We start from the raw sequence: 19023 nt of genomic DNA, 5'->3' as shown, positions 1-19023 counted from the left end.
TGTTTTATCATGTGGATTCTGTGAGTGAGGAATTCAGGCAGAACTCAACTCTTTAGCTCCGTATGGTATCAAATAAAGTCACTTAATAATGTCCAGCCAATAGAATGGTCCATAGAGTGTAAGATGACTTCATTCACTTATTTGGCACCATGGCAGTGATAGCTGGAACTGTTGGCCTCAGTTGGGACTGTCTGGATTAATGCCTTTGTCTCTAGCATGACAATTTCAGAAGAGCACAATAGATCTCTTGCATGAAGGCTGGCCTCTCCCAGGGTGATCATCCCAAGAAAACCTGGCAAAAGTTGCAAGGCCTTTTATGACCTAGTCTTAGAAGTTACATAGCATTACTCTGTTTTCTCAAGCAGTCACAAGGTTTCCCAGATTCAAGGAAAGAGGACATAGATTTTACCTTTGGATAGGAAGAGTTTCAAAAAAATTGTAACTATTTTTTTAAAACTGTCACATTTGTATAAACAAACTTCCAAATCTTATACCTTCTAGTACTATAGTTCTTTAAGTTGTTTTGAATTTCTGAGCCCCTTTGAGAAAGTAAGTTCATCATTTTAAGGTGAATGTTAATTTAGTAAATGGAAAAATGAAGAGGAAAAGAAAAAAAGTAAGTTCTTTAATAACAGATACCTTGGATTGAGAGGATTCTCTTAATACAACATCTCCTAAAGGAAGCAAAATATAAAGAAAGAGGCATTGGTCTATAAATAAAGGAAACCTTGTTTTGTTTTGTTTTTTCTTTTTAAGTTCTTTACTTTGACCAGTTAGAATACATAAGTAACCAAGAAGTTGAATTTGCTAGTAAGAGAATGCAATTCTGTTTTATAAAAAACAAGTAGCTTCATCCTCCTCTTGTGTTGTAGTTAGTAAAGCGTAATGGCTAATTTTATATGCCAACCTAACAGTCATGGTACCTAGATATTTGGTCAAATACTATTCTAAATGTTACTGTGAAGGTATTTTTTTAGATGAAATTAACATTTAAATGAGTAGAATTTGAGTAAAGTGGATCACCCTGCATACTGTGGGTGAACTTTATCCAATCAGTTAAAACCTTAAGAAAAATAAGGCAGAGGTCCCTGGTGAAACGGAAATTCTGTTTCCAGTTTGTCTTCAAACTAGAGCCATAACTTGTCCCTGGGTCTCCAGCCTGCTGGTCTACCTTGCAGATTTTAGACTTACTAGTCTCTACGGTCTTGTAAAATAATTCCTTAAAATCCTTTTTCCTTTTTCTCTCTTTCCTTCCTTCTCCCTCTTCCGTCTCCATAGGTGAGCAACTTTTCTAGTTTGCAGCTTCAAGGGACAAACATTAATAGTTTAGCACATGACATCAATTTGAATTGAGCGTTTGTACTATTTGGATAATTTTAAAATGTTGATGGACACTGACTGTGAAGACTTTTTCCTGTTACTAAGTCTTTTTGTTTTGAGGCTGTGGCCATATTTTTCTTGTCCTCTGTATTTTTGCCTTGTTTCCTTAAGCTTTTATTGGATATGTGAATAAGAAAATCACTTGTATAACTTGCCAAGAAATGCACATTTCATAGCTTTAAATCTTTAATTAGTAATTTAAAAATCCCCCCAAATACATAAAATATGTATAATACATATATTTTACGAATACAAATTTATGCACACATACATCCTATTTATTCTACTTCCCTGGAGAACCTTGACTAATACACATTGCTACAAAGGTTATTCTGCAACAGCTGTTTGTATTTCTAATCTCAGCTGTCTAACGAGTTAATGTGTGAATGAAGATGGTGTAGGAGAGCCTTTCACTAGCACTTGAAAAATAGTTAATTGATTTTATTGTAAATTTATAAATTACTAGCCTCTTCCTGACCTGTAGGAACTAACATATCAGCAAAAATATAAATATTTTTCATGTAATACAATAAAATCTATTTATTAGATCTAAAATCTTTTATACTAGAGGTTCTCAACTTTGGTGGACCTAAGTATCATCTAGGGAACTTGTAAAAAGATACTGTATTCTGAGCCCCACCCCAGACCAACTGATCCAAATTCTGTAATAGGAGCCTGGGCATGTATAGTTCTGTTTTGTTTTCACTTATGCAGCGACTCTAATATTCAGCCATTCTTCAGAACCACTGATCTAGACTAAAGTTTGTGACATGGCAGCTGTTGCACTGAAGCCAGGCTGTTATCCTGTCTTGCTGGGCTAGTTCTGTATTTTTTAGAACATAATTCAAATTTGAGTGTTCTGGGGTAGGTATCTATTTTACAGTTCACCATTGGTCTCCTGCTGCTTTCTGTTACTTTATACCTGGATGCTTTATAAGTTAACATTACCTTCCATGTCTCTAATGGCTTTTGAATTCTCAATCCCTGAATTCTAGATCATAAAATATTATCATCAAATATACACTGAGACTGTAAGTGAGAGGATTGAGAATAAGGGCAAGAAGATTGGGAAGTGCATTTTTCAGCAGCAGCTCATGAAGAACATGTCCAAATCTAGGCAGGGCAGCACTTAGGAAAACATTGATTCTGATCATTCTAAAAGTCAAGGATTCAGGAAGAATCTGAATGATTAAAATAGGTTTCTTCCCTTCTAGAATTAGAAGAGTAGACAGATGATACTGTGGTGGTTTAGGTATCTTGAAACATATGATAGTATATTCTTCTTAAAACTTAAGTATCTTATCAATTTATGACTTTCTTAATTTTTGATTTCTCTAAGTTATCATAAGGATCTATAATTCCCCCCTCAAAATATGTCTATGTTCACTGCTTCTGAAATTTGAAACCACCCTTTTGCTTTACAGTTACAATGTTTTGTTTTGTTTTGTTTGTTTTTCTAATGCTCTCGTAACAGTGTTCAGAAGACTTTGGTAATTGATTTGGGCAATGATGTCATTGACATTTTATTGCAGAAGTTATTTTTTAAAATAATATCGATTCCTTATGTGCTTTTGCTGAGATAATAGAACTATAAAGGAGGTAAAATCATCTCTTATTTAAGTCAATGAACCTTAAAAAAAAGATTGCTAGAATAAGGATTTATAAAAATCAAGCCCATTATGAGTAGTCCAGACTGCATTGAACAATCGTCACAGATGTTTTCTAGTCTTAAGTTGGTCCAGCCTTAAAGTTTGTTAGAGATGACTGGTAATGTCCTATTTTTGCATTTTTTCCTCCCAGCTCATGAACAATCTATTGTCATTATACTTATTTTTCAGTGAAGAATGCTTTCTATGAGATTGGCTTTATAGCACTCACAAATAAATATCTCAGTTGAAATTTACTGAAGTATAAAGAATTACCCGATAATTTAAAAGTAACTTTAGCATACCAAATTAGTACCACAAAAATCTTGGTTTTCTGATGATGATTGGAGGTGTTGAACATCCAAAAACAGGATTGTGTTGGCTATTAGTTTACTCCCCACGTATTAGATAAGTTAAGCATGATAGAATTGTATGGCAATAAAGAGTATGTCAATTCTGGTCTAATAGGAAATATATTTTTGTTAGGAATGTGTGGTTTTAAATCCCTCTTTAATATTTAACGTGTCTTAGAGGTGATATTGATAAAATGGCTTAGTGTAAAAGATATAAAATCTAGTAGTTAATAAATCTCACAGCTTCATAGTTTGACCATTAGTTGCCATTTATCTGAAAACTTTCCAGCATTCAAAAGAGCTTTATTAGTGGTGACTTTTAGCTGAATATTGTTCACAGAAGTTTTAGGCATATAGAATTTCCTAAGTTGCGTTGTGCCTTTTATTAATAACATTTACCCATAGCACTGCCTTATACCTATAAAGAAACAAATTGTATCTTAATTATAGTTAGTGGTGACTACAGTTAGTGGTTTGATCATTATTTTGATATCAGAAGAATTTTTCAAATTTTTATATTTTGACACCAAAATTATCTAATGCATAGTGTATTAAATCCTATTCTATCTGTTGCTTATGCTGTATTTTAATCCATGGGAAGGGCCAAACATTATTCTTTGGAAAAACTTAAATCATTCTAGATTTTAATGGGTATAGGGCAGCCAAGCTAAGCAATGGCCAGAACTTTGGTTTGGTATGCTAATGGCATCAAATAAAATTTATGGTTGTAGTTCTTGATATCAAACCCTTCTAGATCTAATGTTTATAAAAATCATATCTGTTATATTTCATTTCAAACTAAAACCACATGGAGATTCTTGAAGAGTTCATTTTATGCTATTGTTCAATAATCCATATAGAATGAGTCTTTGAAATTCTGAAGCATTTTGTTTAGGCTCTTCATTAAATTATAGGTTATTTACTTTTGTAATCAGTGCCTCCCTTGCATGCTTAAATATCTCATGAGCATTATCATCAAGTTCTGGAGCTTTAATATTGTTTTGGCCCTAACAGCTATAATAACGTTTTCAAAACAAAGAAAATAAATAATTCATAAACTAGAATAGGCCCATGAATAACTGAGTTAATAACTTATATTTGAATAGATATTAGGAATCAGCAGACCACATTCCACTCTAACTTCTCATTATGGTACATAGATATTAACGTACATTATATGATTCAGAGACCAAGTCACAGTTACTTAAACTGGCAGTATAAGCTTTCCAAGAAAGGATATTTTCCCCTACTAAGATATTTCTGAAGGTTTGGCTCTAAAACAACTTGGGAATATATTTGTTTAATCATGTTGAATATTAATTTGCAAATTCTCTGAATTTTTATTAAGATTAAAATGGATGATTGAAGCATCAGGATATGATATGTTCTGTCTAGCATTATTTAAAATGTATGCAATATGTTTGGGATTAAGAAAAAGATTCTAAAATGCAGTTATATATTCTATTTTCCTTTAAGCTGCAAATTATTTTAAAAGTGTATAAATAAAAATGTATTAAAATTCAAATTTATACATCCTTTCATCACATTGCAAATTATTACTAATAATTAGCTCAAAGAATTTCATTTACATAATGTGGCTGTACATTGGTTGCCCCCTTTCATCAACATCAAGTAGGATACTTACAAAAAAAAAAGAAAAGAAAAGAAAGAAAAAGGCATTTGAAGAGCAGAGAACTCTAATGTTATTCATGTAGAGAATATTTTGAAGAATACCACAGGCAATTTTCCATTACCACTCTACCATTTCTCACCAGAGACCAAGACTTTCCAAGAACAAGTTGTTCTTGTAAGATGATGTGCTAGTATAAAAAGGAATATGGCTGATATGTGCCTTTTTGTCATTTAGAGCTTTGGCTTTATTCTTTATTCTTATTATCTTGATTATTATTTTCAGTGAGTAGTAAGACAATAATATTACTAGTTTGTTAAATTATTTTTCAATTAGTATGAAATGGGAAGAATCTCATGGCTGAATATCAGAATAAAGCTTATATAAAAAATATATTTCTACCTATAAAAATTTCCATTCACTTTCTAGGAAGGATTCAGAAAATCCTGCCTGGGCAAGGTTGAGAGCCACTGTGGTAAGAGATACAGTTACATATTTTTGTAAAAATTAAAATTTATTAGCATTGAAAGGTGCTTATTATTTACTTACATGTGTTTGCATATACATTGCAAGGATAATTCTATGGGAAACAAATTAAAGGGTAAGTGAATTAAGTGAAGTTGGCCAATTAAGGGTATATCACCATCCCTGGATTCCAGGAGCCAGCAAGGAGGGACTCAAACATTGGTTTTTGGTAAATTTGGAATATGATCTCATCTGGAAGTTGTGTTTCTATAGCAAGAAAGCCCAATAGAAAAGTCTTACATCTTTAACCATTATACAAGGTGATTCAGGAGGACAGTTTTGACAATAGTGGGAGAAGATTTTAGCAACTTCATATAACAACCACAGATTAATGTTGGTAAGCAGAGTTTTATGTCAATTATATTTATTAATACAATGCTGGTCCAAGAGAACTTGAGAGACATTGTGTATACAGAAAGAACATTAACTAATTTAGTATACTAGATGTTTCAAGCTGTAACATATAGTAAACTTTTAATCTGGGTCTGTTAATTTCGGTCTATTCAAGCAACTGATAATAGACAGTTCTAATATAACTGTTACATAGTCAACATAGTATAAAACATGCCATTCTGTGTCAAACAGATCGGGACTGTAAAAGACGGTTTGTACAATCATTCTCTATTTTCAATCAATGTAGCCTGATTAAAAGCAGCTGAGACAATGACATCACAATAGGCTTTTAGGATAAAAGGAAAAATGGGGGGACCAGGCAGCACAGTTAAACCATGGTAATCAACATTCAGGAAAGGACTTTAAAGAAGCAGGTTGGTAAGGAAGGATGAAGAGTCAAACATGGAGGAGAGACATTGCCTTAAAGGAAACTTTTTGGGATAGATTCTTCCAGAAGGGATGATGTTTCTTTTAAGATGCCAAAGAGGAGTCCATCCAGCCAGAGACCAGACTTCTAGCCAGAGGAATAACCATAAGGACAGTAGAACTCCAGACTCTCCAATTCTCGCTAGAAAAAGGCCCAGTGATAAGTAAGGCTGCTTCAGCTAATGATGATAGCTAGCTATCTAGCTGGTTAGTTAGCATTTACTATGTGCTAGGCACTGTCCCAAATACTTTTCATATATTAACTCATTTAATTTTTATAACAACCCTGTGGGATAGGTGCATTATTATTTTCATTTTACAGATAAACTGAGGCATCAGAAGTGTCATTTTATCATTATTAGTATTAAGGTGTGACGGAACAGAAAAACATACTGATGAGATGTCAGCTAAAAAAGTTAGATGATGACACTCTGATTTATGTTTTTTTTGTCCTAAAATTAACAATTGAGTACATATTTATACCAGGATCCAAGGTAACCTCCAGATATACAAAAGATAGGCAATTCAGATATGGGTCTTAATATTCTTGGAATTTGTGATATTATTAGAAAGACTTGTAATTTAACAAAAAATATTTGCTCACTTTTGTTGATTGCTAAATTGAGCCTGGAAGATTCAGTAAGTGTCCTCAGCCTAAGAGATGAGAATTTTACTTAATATTTAGAAAGTTGTCAGGTACCTAGTTCTCAGTGTAACGCCATGCTTGCAACCTAGCAACAACTCTCTCATAATGGCCTTCGAGTAGAGGACAAAGTATAGGAAATACTTAAAAGCTGTTTTAGGGTTTATCCCAAAACACACCCACATACACAAATGATAGGATAGATCACAACTGATCTCTCGGAGTCTAGCAAGGTTTTTAAAAACCAAACCTTGTTTCTAAAGAAGCTTTTTGCCTTTATCCTTTTTTATTATTTTTAAGTTTTATTTTGTTTTTTTAAACATGTATTTTGTTGTTTCTTTATATCTATCAATATAGTCTTGGAAGAGAATTTTTTTCTTCCTTTTTCTAGGTAAATATTGATGATTTCATGTACTTCTGCATGAAGTTTTTTCTTTTTTGTTTTCTAAATGTAGAGTTGCCAAATAAGTTGAAATTCAGATAAAAAATGATTTATTTTCATTACTCTAAAAAGTTCCTTTTTGATTTGTTAAATCTGGTAAGTTTAAAGTGACTTTCATGAGTTATCTTTCTACCACCTTTGTCAATTTGTTCACTTTTTATTCATATTTTCAAATAATATTTGAGGACTAATTATATGTCAAGTATTATTCTAGGTACAGGGGAGTATCTCTGTGAACAAACAGACACTTTCCTCTCATAAGGCATAGATTCTTTTTTCGTTTTTTTAAAGATTTCATTTATTTATTCATGAGAGACACAGAGAGAGAGGCAGAGACATAGGCAGAGGGAGAAGCAGGCTCCTCACAGGGAGCCTGATGTGGGACTTGATCCCAGGACTCCAGGATCACACCCAAAGCCAAAGGCAGGCGCTCAACCACTGAGCCACCCAGGCGTCCCTCATAAGGCACATATTCTTATGAAAGGAAAATCAAAGAAGATTCATAATACTGAAAACTGTGAGAAGTTATGGGATAAAAATAATTTCTGAAACAGTATCTTTCCCATAGTGAACAAAATACCTGGTGACTATAAACCCTATTTGGAATATATAGTTATTGCCCAGTTAAGATTTGTTAATTATTTCATGCCTAATAAACTTGAAATATCTGATGTTATGTTTAATCAATCAACCCATTAATCTTTTATTTTTCATATGGTCAATGCCTGAGAAAGTAGAATAAATTCTTGTATAAGCTAATTGGGTTTTATGTGAAGGAAAATTTTCTTTCTCACTTAGTTTTGTTATTACTGTTAAATATAGGTAAAATAGCATGATATCTCTTGAGATATCCAAGCATAGGCTTGTTGACCCCTGTAGAAGGAGATTATTTGAGCATTACTTGGGTGGGTGGCCTGAATGGCCTGTGAGCTTCCTTTCAATCATGAGTTTCTATAATACATATAGAGAAACTCCTCTGTAGAAAAACCATCTGTCCATGGTATTCCCCTGGATTCAACACTAACAAACTTAATCCGGGCAGTATTAAATTAACTATTTGTTCCTTTCTAGCTTAAGTCAACATTATCTAATTGCTTGTTCTGATCTTTCAAACATTACTCATATCTTTCAACACTAAAACATTGAAAAAAAAAAGCCCTGAATATTAAATAGCACTCCATAATGAATCATTTTAATTTTCAGAATTTTATGACATAGGTACTATTGTTATCTCCATTTTTCAGAGGTAGCAGCTGAGATTATAGAAGTTAAGCAGTTTTCCTAAATTCAGGAACTGAATGGAGGAGGTCTGAGCCCACAGTTGGTGCTGTCAATCTCCAGGGTTTATCATCATCCCAAGTGAATCTATTAAAGGTTGTATTTTTCAAAATGTTTTTTCTGAAAAGCCTAAATATCACACTTAGTAGGTAAATAAATAGAGAAATTAGTAGATGTATATGACCATTGAATTCAACTCTGGCATACATGCATTTCAGATAAAAATTTGGGACTTAATGGAGAAAAACTGGCAAATGCATTCTCAAGTTTATAAAGTATAGTCATTAAACTTTACATTTTATAGTGGTCTGTGATCTAGTATAAATACAAATAAACTCATATCAGGAATAACATAAAAAGTGACAAGAATAGCCCCAGACATTGTATAAGCCTCAATGACTTTATTCCACGTGGTTTGCTCTAGTCACTCTTTCTCAAGTACTTGCCTCACCGGCATTCTTGCCTCTTACTGGTACTTGGGAGCACATCCCTACTTGCTCTGGGAAGTTCTTTATATAGAGGATTTCCAAAGAAAAGCCTGGAGTGTGAATTTGGCAAACTAGGTTCTAGCCCAGGATCTGCAACTAATTAGTTCTGTGTCTAAAGTCAAATTTCTTCATTTTTCTGGGCCTCAGTTCTTCATAAAGGGGATGGAGCTCAAGTACTCTTGAACCAGCCAACCTAGCCTTGCCAGCCCTTCAATGATTCAACCTCATATTCTTTATCACTCCCAGCATTTTTCTAAATCCTGCTGAAATATCTCCAGGAATTCCATTCTACATACTCTGACTGAGAATGTAGGTTCCTTTGAACCTAAGTCTTCTACTACATGGTTTCCAATTTTAGTTCCATTTTTGATCTCTTGAGCGTCCCTGATCAAGGGTATTCATTCTTTCATTTTTGAAGACAGCTATCCTGTTCCTTGTCACTATCACCCTTCTCGAATCTCAGTTCCAGCCTAATATTTTGAGCTATTTTAACCTTCCTTGTGAAGTGGGTTTGAATGCTGTCTTCTTGGTCACTTGTCTCTGGACTGGCTTCCTTATCGATGGTGCTCTGAAAGTGCAGCACCCAGAACAAATAACAATGAGAACAATAGCTAGTATCTAGTGCCGTCATGTGCTATCTACTGTTTTTACGTGTTTTATACATACTGTTTCATTTAATCTTTCTAGCAGCATTATTTGGAGTACTGTTATTTTTTTTAAAGATTTTATTTATTCATTCATAGAGACACAGAGAGAGGGGGGCAGAGGCACAGGCAGAGGGAGAAGCAGGCTCCATACAGGGAGCCCGACGCGGGACTCCATCCAGGGTCCCCAGGGTCACACCCCAGGCTGCAGGCGGCGCTAAACCGCTGAGCCACTGGGGCTGCCCTGGAGTACTGTTATTATCCACATGAAGCCTGGGGCCAAAGAGGTAAAACATCTTGCCCAAATATAGGACAGAACTGGAATACCAAGAATTTAGGTATTCTGGGATGCAGAGCTCATGCTCTTAATAACTTGGTAAAACTGCATTTTCTCAAATTTGTACTTGAAACCCAGTTTGTCTACCACTTGCTTGACTGGGATTTACATCTCCCTTATTCTAGACATGATATTTCTATGTGCACAGCCCAAGATTTGATTAGATATGTATATTTTATGTGTGAGGACTTCAATTTTGAAACGTCCATTAAACATCTGCTATATATCATGTACTGTGCAGAACATAAGTATTTTCAGGATAAAAAAAGCTGTTCTTTGTCAAGTTGGAAAATAGACATGCAAATAAGTAGCCTAAATATAATGTTAAGTATGGTTAAGTTTTAAGTAAAGTAAGAAATTTATTAAGATTAATGAGAACACAGAGAATGTAACTAATTCTATCTAAGAGAATGAGAAATTACGCCAAGGAAGTTTCATGTGGATAGGTTCTTTAAGGATGAATAGAAGTCCATTGACAAAAGAAGAAACATATTGGAAAAAATACTTTGTCTTTATTAATTATCTTTGTAAAAATATGTCTCAAAGCCAGCCAAGGATTAGCTCATGTTTATTAGACAATGGTTCATGGAAACCACTGTTAAAATAAATAGGACAATGTTTGGTCACTTAGAATCTTCTAGAACTTTTATACTCATCATGGTTTCGCAAAGATTCTATTCAGCAATCTCTAATTAGTATGAAATGCAATCTACTCGAACAGAAACATTTGAACTCACTTAGTGAAATTTTGTGCTATAATACAATAGTCCTACCACTAACTAGCTTCTTGTCCTTTGTACCTATTTTATTTTTCTTCAGAAGCATAGATCATGGTTAAAAGCAAGCTAAAAAGTAAGGAGTTTGGTGTTCTTTCTATAATCTGTTGACAGGTTAATCGTTTATATAGATGGCTTATTTCATTGTGTTCTACTCAATATAAAAATACCTTTAATATTAATTTTAGGTGGTTCTTGAAACCTCAATAAATTCTAGGATTCATTGTTTAGTTATATGATTTTTAGAGGCCTAGACGTCTCCTCTCTTATTTCTGTTATTTCTTTCATGCTCTGTATTTGTAATTGTTTTTTAAATTGATGCTTGTGGTTATGTAAAAATCCCCTTCAGGATTATTTGAAATATAGAGCCAGAATTTCTTTTTGAAAACTACATCTCATATTATTGGTTTGGGATTTAAGCTTTTTTCTTAAGGGCTTGATCTAGGAAAGAGTTCTGCTGTCTCTGAAATTTGCTTTCCTGAAATTCATGTTACATCTCTGACTTCTTGCATGTTTCCTTTACTCATTTTCAGGCATTCTGTGGCTTTCGATTCAGTGTGGTGTATAGACCAGCAGCATTAGCATCACTGGGAGCTTGTTAAAAATGTACAATGTCAGGTCCCCATACGAGGCCAACTAAATCAGAATGGGCTTGTTAAAAACTCCTTAGAGTCCTTTTAAGTACATTGAATTAGAGAAGCATTGCTTAAGATGACAGGGCAAAATAACTTTCTCCAAAGATCTTCTCATTTCTACCTCTCTAACCAAGTCTTTTTTAAGAATCAGGTTGATGGACTTCTGGTAGGAAAAAAAAAACACACAAAAAAAACAATATTTCAAGGCAAATAGAAAAATGTATCAGCTACCTTACTTTTAGCTGAATTTTAATAATAAAAGTAGACTAGCATTCACATAAGGATTACTATGTACCAGTACAATTCTTTTAAATTTATTCTCTTATTTAATCTTCCTGATGTCACAGAGATGCAGTTTCCATTATAATTCCCATTTTACAGGTGAGGAATTTGAAGCCAATGTAGAGATTCATTTCTTACCCTATATCATAGAGCCCTGCAGAGCCAGGTTTCAAATTAAACCTGTTTGATTCTAAAATCTATGCTTTACACGATAATGTCAAAACACCTTTTCTCATGACAGAATGAGGCTTTTAACAGATTGCAGGGAAGCTGAAAATTTCCCAGTCCATTATATTTGTCTTCTTTTCCAAGTCTGTATTCCCTGATTCTTTTAAGCTGCTGCCTCTACCACCTGTTAATATTCTTGTCCACACCCATGTCTCATATACTAAACACCCTCTGTGAGGATAATCCAAACACTTTCTTGTTCTCTGTCTGTTGCTTTAATTGTGAATTGCTTGTCACAAACTTTTCCATAACATACCAGCTCACCCTTAATCCTTTCAGCTTCTAACCACTCCTTTTTTTCTGCCTTGTCTTGATCTTTAAATCTGCTATTCAGTACTGTTATCCTTTCCACTAAGATCTAGGTTTTTCCTCCAGGTACAATTTAACCCTTTAGGTAAACACTGTTCCTGATTTGACTAGACCTGGACCCCTACCTTGGGGCCATCTCTAGGCTCAATTCCAGAATCCAAGCTCTCTCTTGTTCTAAGAGAAAGAATAGGACCTTCTTTCAGTAATTGGGCTATATAACATTCTCTCTAACATTTTACCTTGGTCTCTCTCTCTCTTTTCTTCACTGAAATTTTACCTTTTGTGCTATCAGAAGCAGAGCTGAAGAGTTCTACACAAGCTTTTATCTTCATGACATATCGAGTTCACCTACATCATATTCTAAGGCTTTACTTTGAACAAAGTACTTTTCATTGTTATGATCATGTTTTCAAATGATAAATCTTAATGACTTTTTTTTTTTTTTTTTTAGGATGACTTTCTAACTTGAATTATACTCTAAATTTGTTAATGCTCTGGGCTTTCAACACACAGAATTCATGACCCTCTTTTTAGTCATTTTTAACTATGGACTCTTTTGTCTGTACCAATTGCATAACTTTTTATTATAATGGCTGATGTCCTTCATTATATCCAGTTTTTATAGTTTTATCCATAAACTTTGATTTTAGAGGTAGCATAAACATGGCATACCTCCAGATAATTTTTTGCAACATGTCACTTATCCCTATTCAACATTATGGATAAGTGATGGTGAGCCAGAGAATTCATTCATTCAGTTATTCATCTTCAAACTACATTTATAGACTGATCTTTGTTCCAGGTATGGTGGTGGGCCTGTAAATTGATAAGTGCCAGTGGACTCTGAATGGAGAGGATGGTTTTCATTTCAAGAAGAGGAAACAACCATGATTGTCCATGTGATTGTACAAAGGGCATCTCCATTCTTGTATATTTCTTCTTTGACATCCAGGAACCAAGTTATACATGTTTCCTAATTCAGAAGCCCTTCTGTCTTTTTTTTTTTTTTTCTTTCAGGAAAGGGAGAATATTGCTTTCTTTCTAGAAATTACACATCTCTTTCCAGAGTATTTTTCCAGTGGATCAAATTTCCTTCTCTTTCCTTTCTTCCTTTATATAATATTCTTCCATGTACTTGATGTGTTTTAATCCATCTTTGCCTTCTCAAAATCTCTTCCCTTTCCATTACTTGCTTCAGCTGGTCCTCTGTGTTATCCAGGAAGTAGTTTTCTCTTTCAATATAGCAAAGGATAAAAACCCATTGATTTTGGTCTTTTAATTTTATTAATGTAATTTAAATTCTATCACCTTGCAGCTACCAACATAATTTTTTTTTTTTATTACTTCTGGAAAGAAGACTAGCTGAGTCTCTAGGGAAACTATATGAGCAGATGAGTAGGATGTAGGACTCTTTTAGGTGATCTTAGTGCCTTCTCACCTTCTGAACTTGCTGGATGAATTTGATCAGTACTTACTCCTAGTATTATAACTTTTAAACCATCAAATATTAAATGCAGCCAGCAAGTAGAGACTTAACTTAATTTTAAAAATACTTATTCTTTCCTCTTGCTTTTTTCTTCCTATTTTGCTGATACTCTGCATGAGCTCCTAGTTGACTCCTAAAATTCCTTCCAGTGTTTCAGTGTGACTTTCTAGTGTATGGCACATGTTTATGAACCACTTAAGCTATTATGTGGTTGAAAATTACCCATTTTCAATTGAGGACTGATACTTTATTTTTTTAATAAAAGTTTTATTGAAGAAAAATAGAACCACCAGTGCACAGGGGAAAGAGCACAAAAAACTAAGTGATACAGAACAACTAGAAGTCACAATTATCCACTGTTGTTTGCAATTACTTTTCAGTTTCTTAAACAGCTCCCCTCAACTTGTTTTTTAATAGTGGTGCCAAGTTTTCAGTTGAAATGGCATCAGGTTTTCAAGAAATTAAGAGCCTTAAGGAAGGGACCAGCTGTATGATAACAAAAGTGACGAATACCAAGAGTGTCTTCCTAACAGGGACCAATTCTACCTAAAAATTCCTTAGGAGTAACTACTGAGTCTTATAAGTATAATAATCTATACATCTCAGAGATCATCAAGGATGACTTAGAACACCTATTGATACTTTAAAGAGAATTTTATATGGTCCAGAAGGTGCCATAGGTGTATACAAAAATCAACAAATGTTCAATGCTGAGAGATGAATTTATTATAGTATTTTGTTTCAAGAGAAGAAAATAATCCCCTATAAAAACTGAAATAAGATTACTAGTGTGTTAAATAAACATTTTTATGTGCATTTCTAGAGCAAGTTGATTTTTTTCTTTCATATTGCCTTCATAATATATATGCTATCAACTTTTTAAAGTTATGTGGTATGCATACAACCCAATGTTAGATTGTAGCTCTAAAGTGTCTGCATCAGATCAGATGGAACTTGTGCTCCATGTGTATAAAGGGTAACCATGATACACAAACCAACTTTTACAGGATACATTTAATTTATGAATCTTTGTGTCCATAATCCCCCTTAAACAGGTTTTTTTTTAATAAAAGGAAATGAAAATTACAAAATACCTACATTTAAATGAAATTAAGAATGTAACACTAACTGAAGTTGGCAAAAGAACTTTTTTTTTCATCAGTTGTGGTTTAAAGAACTGGACTGAATTTAGAGTTCTCTGAATCTTTTGTGACTTAATTTAAAATCTTTTCTTTATTTTAAATGGGATGGACTTCTTATGACGTGAAAGGAGTAGTTGAGGATGGAAAGTTCTGAAGTATAAGCCTTATGGTTTTCACAAAATTGGAAGTGCTTTAAAATTGGCTTAACAGGGATCCACACATTAGATTGCTAAGTTGGAGGCATGTTTCATTTTGTCAGAAATGCCATCTAAAACAAAGGCAAAAGTTCACTGTTTCAGTGTCCTTTGTGCTTTATAAAAAGTTCTGTCCTTAGCTAGTAGTATGCAAGTAAGTCTAGGATCAAAGTGTCCCACCTTCTGTTCAAAGTGTCTCCCACTTTTCCTATTGCTTTTGATACTATTTAGAATGTTCTAAAGTTAACAGTGCTCCTTCCCACATGAGAAAATTAAGTCCTGTTTAGGTTAATTTACTTGACTATGGTTATGTAAAAAGGATATGGAAAGGTATGTGTATTTGTCTCTAGATTTAGGTAAATTCCCAAAATTATAAATAATAGGCATTAGAAATCTCCATATTCTAAGGAGTTTTGAGGAGATGCCAGATACTACTTCCAGGACTAGAGAAGAGGTGGCCAATGGTATCCTTCTACTTTTGGTATCCTTCCACTTTCATACTCAAGATGACTCTCAGGCTATATCAGCAGAAAACTGGAGACTGGAGCTTAATGAAGAATGCATTTATATTTCATGAGTTTTTAGCTTAGTGGAGAATGTGGTAACGTTCCACCTTTTCTCTATTTTAAGGAAAAGAAGGCTACTTCTTTACATAAGAAAGGATTCAAGAGAATCCCTAATAGTAAACTGAGGGTTTCCTCAACAAGGGAACTACTGGCATTTTATACCTTAGTTGGATGTTGGCTGAGCATCAGAAACTTTTATGCTTACCTCCTGGTGTGCCCAAGTCAATCACTATAAGAGATACTGATACTTGAATTCGAGGGCAGAAGGAACACATATCCTGATTCTTGCTTATTTCTGGGTAATTTTAACTCTGAATCAGGGTAAAACAGCTCCTAATAATAAGAAGAAAGGGCATCAGAAAAACCAGTATGCATTCCCATTACTTGGCATGAAAATAATGTATGAATCCAGAACCAAATAGATGTCAAGAACAGATTCCAAGGCACAAGTAGATATGAAGAGATATCAGGGTATAAGTAACTGTAGTGAAAAGTAAATATGGGAGCCATAACATGACAAGAGCATGGTGTGACAGTGTGAAACTATCTCAATCAACAGTTGGAAGCTATGGAGTGTGTTTCCTGGAAGTGAAGATAAATGGGGTCAGAGTATAAGGTTATTTTATTAAAAATATTTCTTTTCCAAACTGTGGGAGGATCATACTTCCCACCCTATCGACTCTAGGCTTCTCTATGTGACTTATTTTGCTAATGGAATGTGAGCAGAAATGGCATGTAATACTTCCCAACTAAAAGTTTAAGAGTCATCTTGTGTTCTTCTACAATGGCAGCAACAGGTCTCAGATAAGAGTCACTTCTTCCTTATGAGTCCCAGAATAAAGAAACAGGGAGAAATGACAGAAATGATGTTAACCAGTTGAAAACATGTAATTTAGATACAAGCTTTTGTTATTGTAAGCCACTAAGATATGAGACTGTTTGTTGCCACTGCACAACCTAGCAAAATATAATAGATAAGTCACCCACAAAGGGAATCAGTGGGTGAATAGTATGGACTTTTTCTGTATGGGCTTCTAAAGAATCCACGAATATATCCTACAAAAGAGTGAATTTGGGTGTCTGCCCATAGAAGTCACCTATCTTTGCCCATCAAAAAGGTAAATATGTAAGACTTTTTTTTTTTTAAGATTTTTATTTAGTTATTCATGAGAGACACAGAGACAGAGGCAGATACATAGGCAGAGGTAGCAGCAGGCTCCCTGCAGGGAAACTGATGCAGGACTTGATTCCAGGACTCTGGGATCACAACCTGAGCCAAAGGCAGATGCTCAACCACTAAGCTGTGCACGTGTCCCTTGAACATTTATTTCTTAAAGGATATTGTCTGTAGGAATTATATTAATCAGATTAAAAAAAGGGCAAATTCAGCTTTGGTAAATGACTTGGCAGGCAATAGTATGAAATATAGTGGGCAAATTGTAACTTATCTTCCCTGGAACTGATAACCCCCAAAATAATAACTGGTATGCATTATTATTCTAGATAGCTGAAGTGTACAATTACTGGCAGAGAGATCTCTATAGTAATTGCCAACAGCTTTCATTTAATAGTGTGTTTATAACATATTCCTGTCTGAATCTTAAAAGGATCTGATGTGTTGTCCTCAGTGTTAACCTTTTAAACTACACAAATATTTATTGATTATTTCCTATTTGTGAAGTAATCTTCCAGACGCGGGGGATACAAATGTCACTGTCCTCAACAAAATATGGAGAATACATGAATCAGTCTTTGAGATTATAAGCAATAGAAAACCAGAAAATTGCAACAATCTTTAGATCTTCCAGCAATGAGGCTCTTTGAACTTCTATACATAACATTTTAATGATGCCTTCACATGTTTATATTCCACAGCGACTGTTTTATACAAGGACAGGCAGTGACATGGTTTTGCAGTGTCTACTTTCTATATGAACTTTATTTGAGTGCAAAACACTATAGTTCAAACTACTTTAAATAACTTTTTAGGGGATCCCTGGGTGGCGCAGCGGTTTAGCACCTGCCTTTGGCCCAGGGCGCGATCCTGGAGACCTGGGATCGAATCCCACGTCGGGCTCCCGGTGCATGGAGCCTGCTTCTCCCTCTGCCTATGTCTCTGCCTCTCTCTCTATCTCTCTCTCTCTCTGTGACTATCATAAATAAATAAAAATTTTAAAAAATAAAAATAAAAAATAACTAAATAACTTTTTAAAGAGACATGAATCAACCAAAACATACTTACTTCACAGTTCCATGTTTGCTGGTTATTATGGATAATATAATTTTAGATTAGTGAAATGTATGATAAGGGACTTACACTTTTATGATATACTGGCATCCTTTGTGTAACAAAAGGCTAGAGTATATTTATTCTTAAGTTTTGTTATTATTGGATTTTCCTTTCAATAGAGACAATTTGATAGAATAGAAAGAACACTGCACAAGAAGTTAGAAGATCTGGGTTCTAGTCTTTCTCTATTCAGCAAATACCAACCTGAACTTGGATATTTTATTGTGCCTACTGAGCCTTACAATCTAATCTAAAATTTAAGAGTTTTAACTAGATAACTGTGTTCTCCTTTCTGACTTAGAATTCTATGATCCTGACTGAAAACTGAGTGGAATATTAAAATCCAATATAATCAGTTGAGATATTTAATACAAAAAATTGGCAAGTGAAATTACATTAAATTTCTTTCTAAGGAAACAATACTATTACTTGTGTCCAGAATTGTGTCTATAACCCAATGCTTATATTTGCTAAAGCAAATATTTGCTAAACAAGTATCGAATGCAGTCCTATATTGGGTAATTTGTCTCTCTTTCTCTTTCCATTTGACAATATTTCTTCTATAGCAGTATACTTCTTGCCAAGAATATTGTGTGATTATTGAATTTTATTTTAAAGTCTAAGTATTTCCCACTGCTGTAAGGTACAGTTTGGTATTAGGCTCTAAATCAAAGTTCTGAGTGGAAAGATTTTTGATAGGGTAAAACCATTTTACTTGATTCTCTTGCCTAATGATTTTCTGTTTTGAATGTTAAAATATTTAGGAATCCTGGCCTCTCTATATGAACTTTAAAACTATGTTTATAACATATTCTTTCCTTAGCTTGTTAATAAATATCAACACTTTTTAAAAGATTTTATTTATTTATTCATGAGAGTCACAGAGAGAGAGAGTCAGAGACACAGGCAGGGAGAAGCAGGCTTCATGCA

This window comes from Canis aureus, chromosome 4, assembly GCF_053574225.1.
Source record: "Canis aureus isolate CA01 chromosome 4, VMU_Caureus_v.1.0, whole genome shotgun sequence".
Taxonomy (NCBI): domain Eukaryota; kingdom Metazoa; phylum Chordata; class Mammalia; order Carnivora; family Canidae; genus Canis; species Canis aureus.
This window is presented reverse-complemented; position numbering follows the sequence as displayed.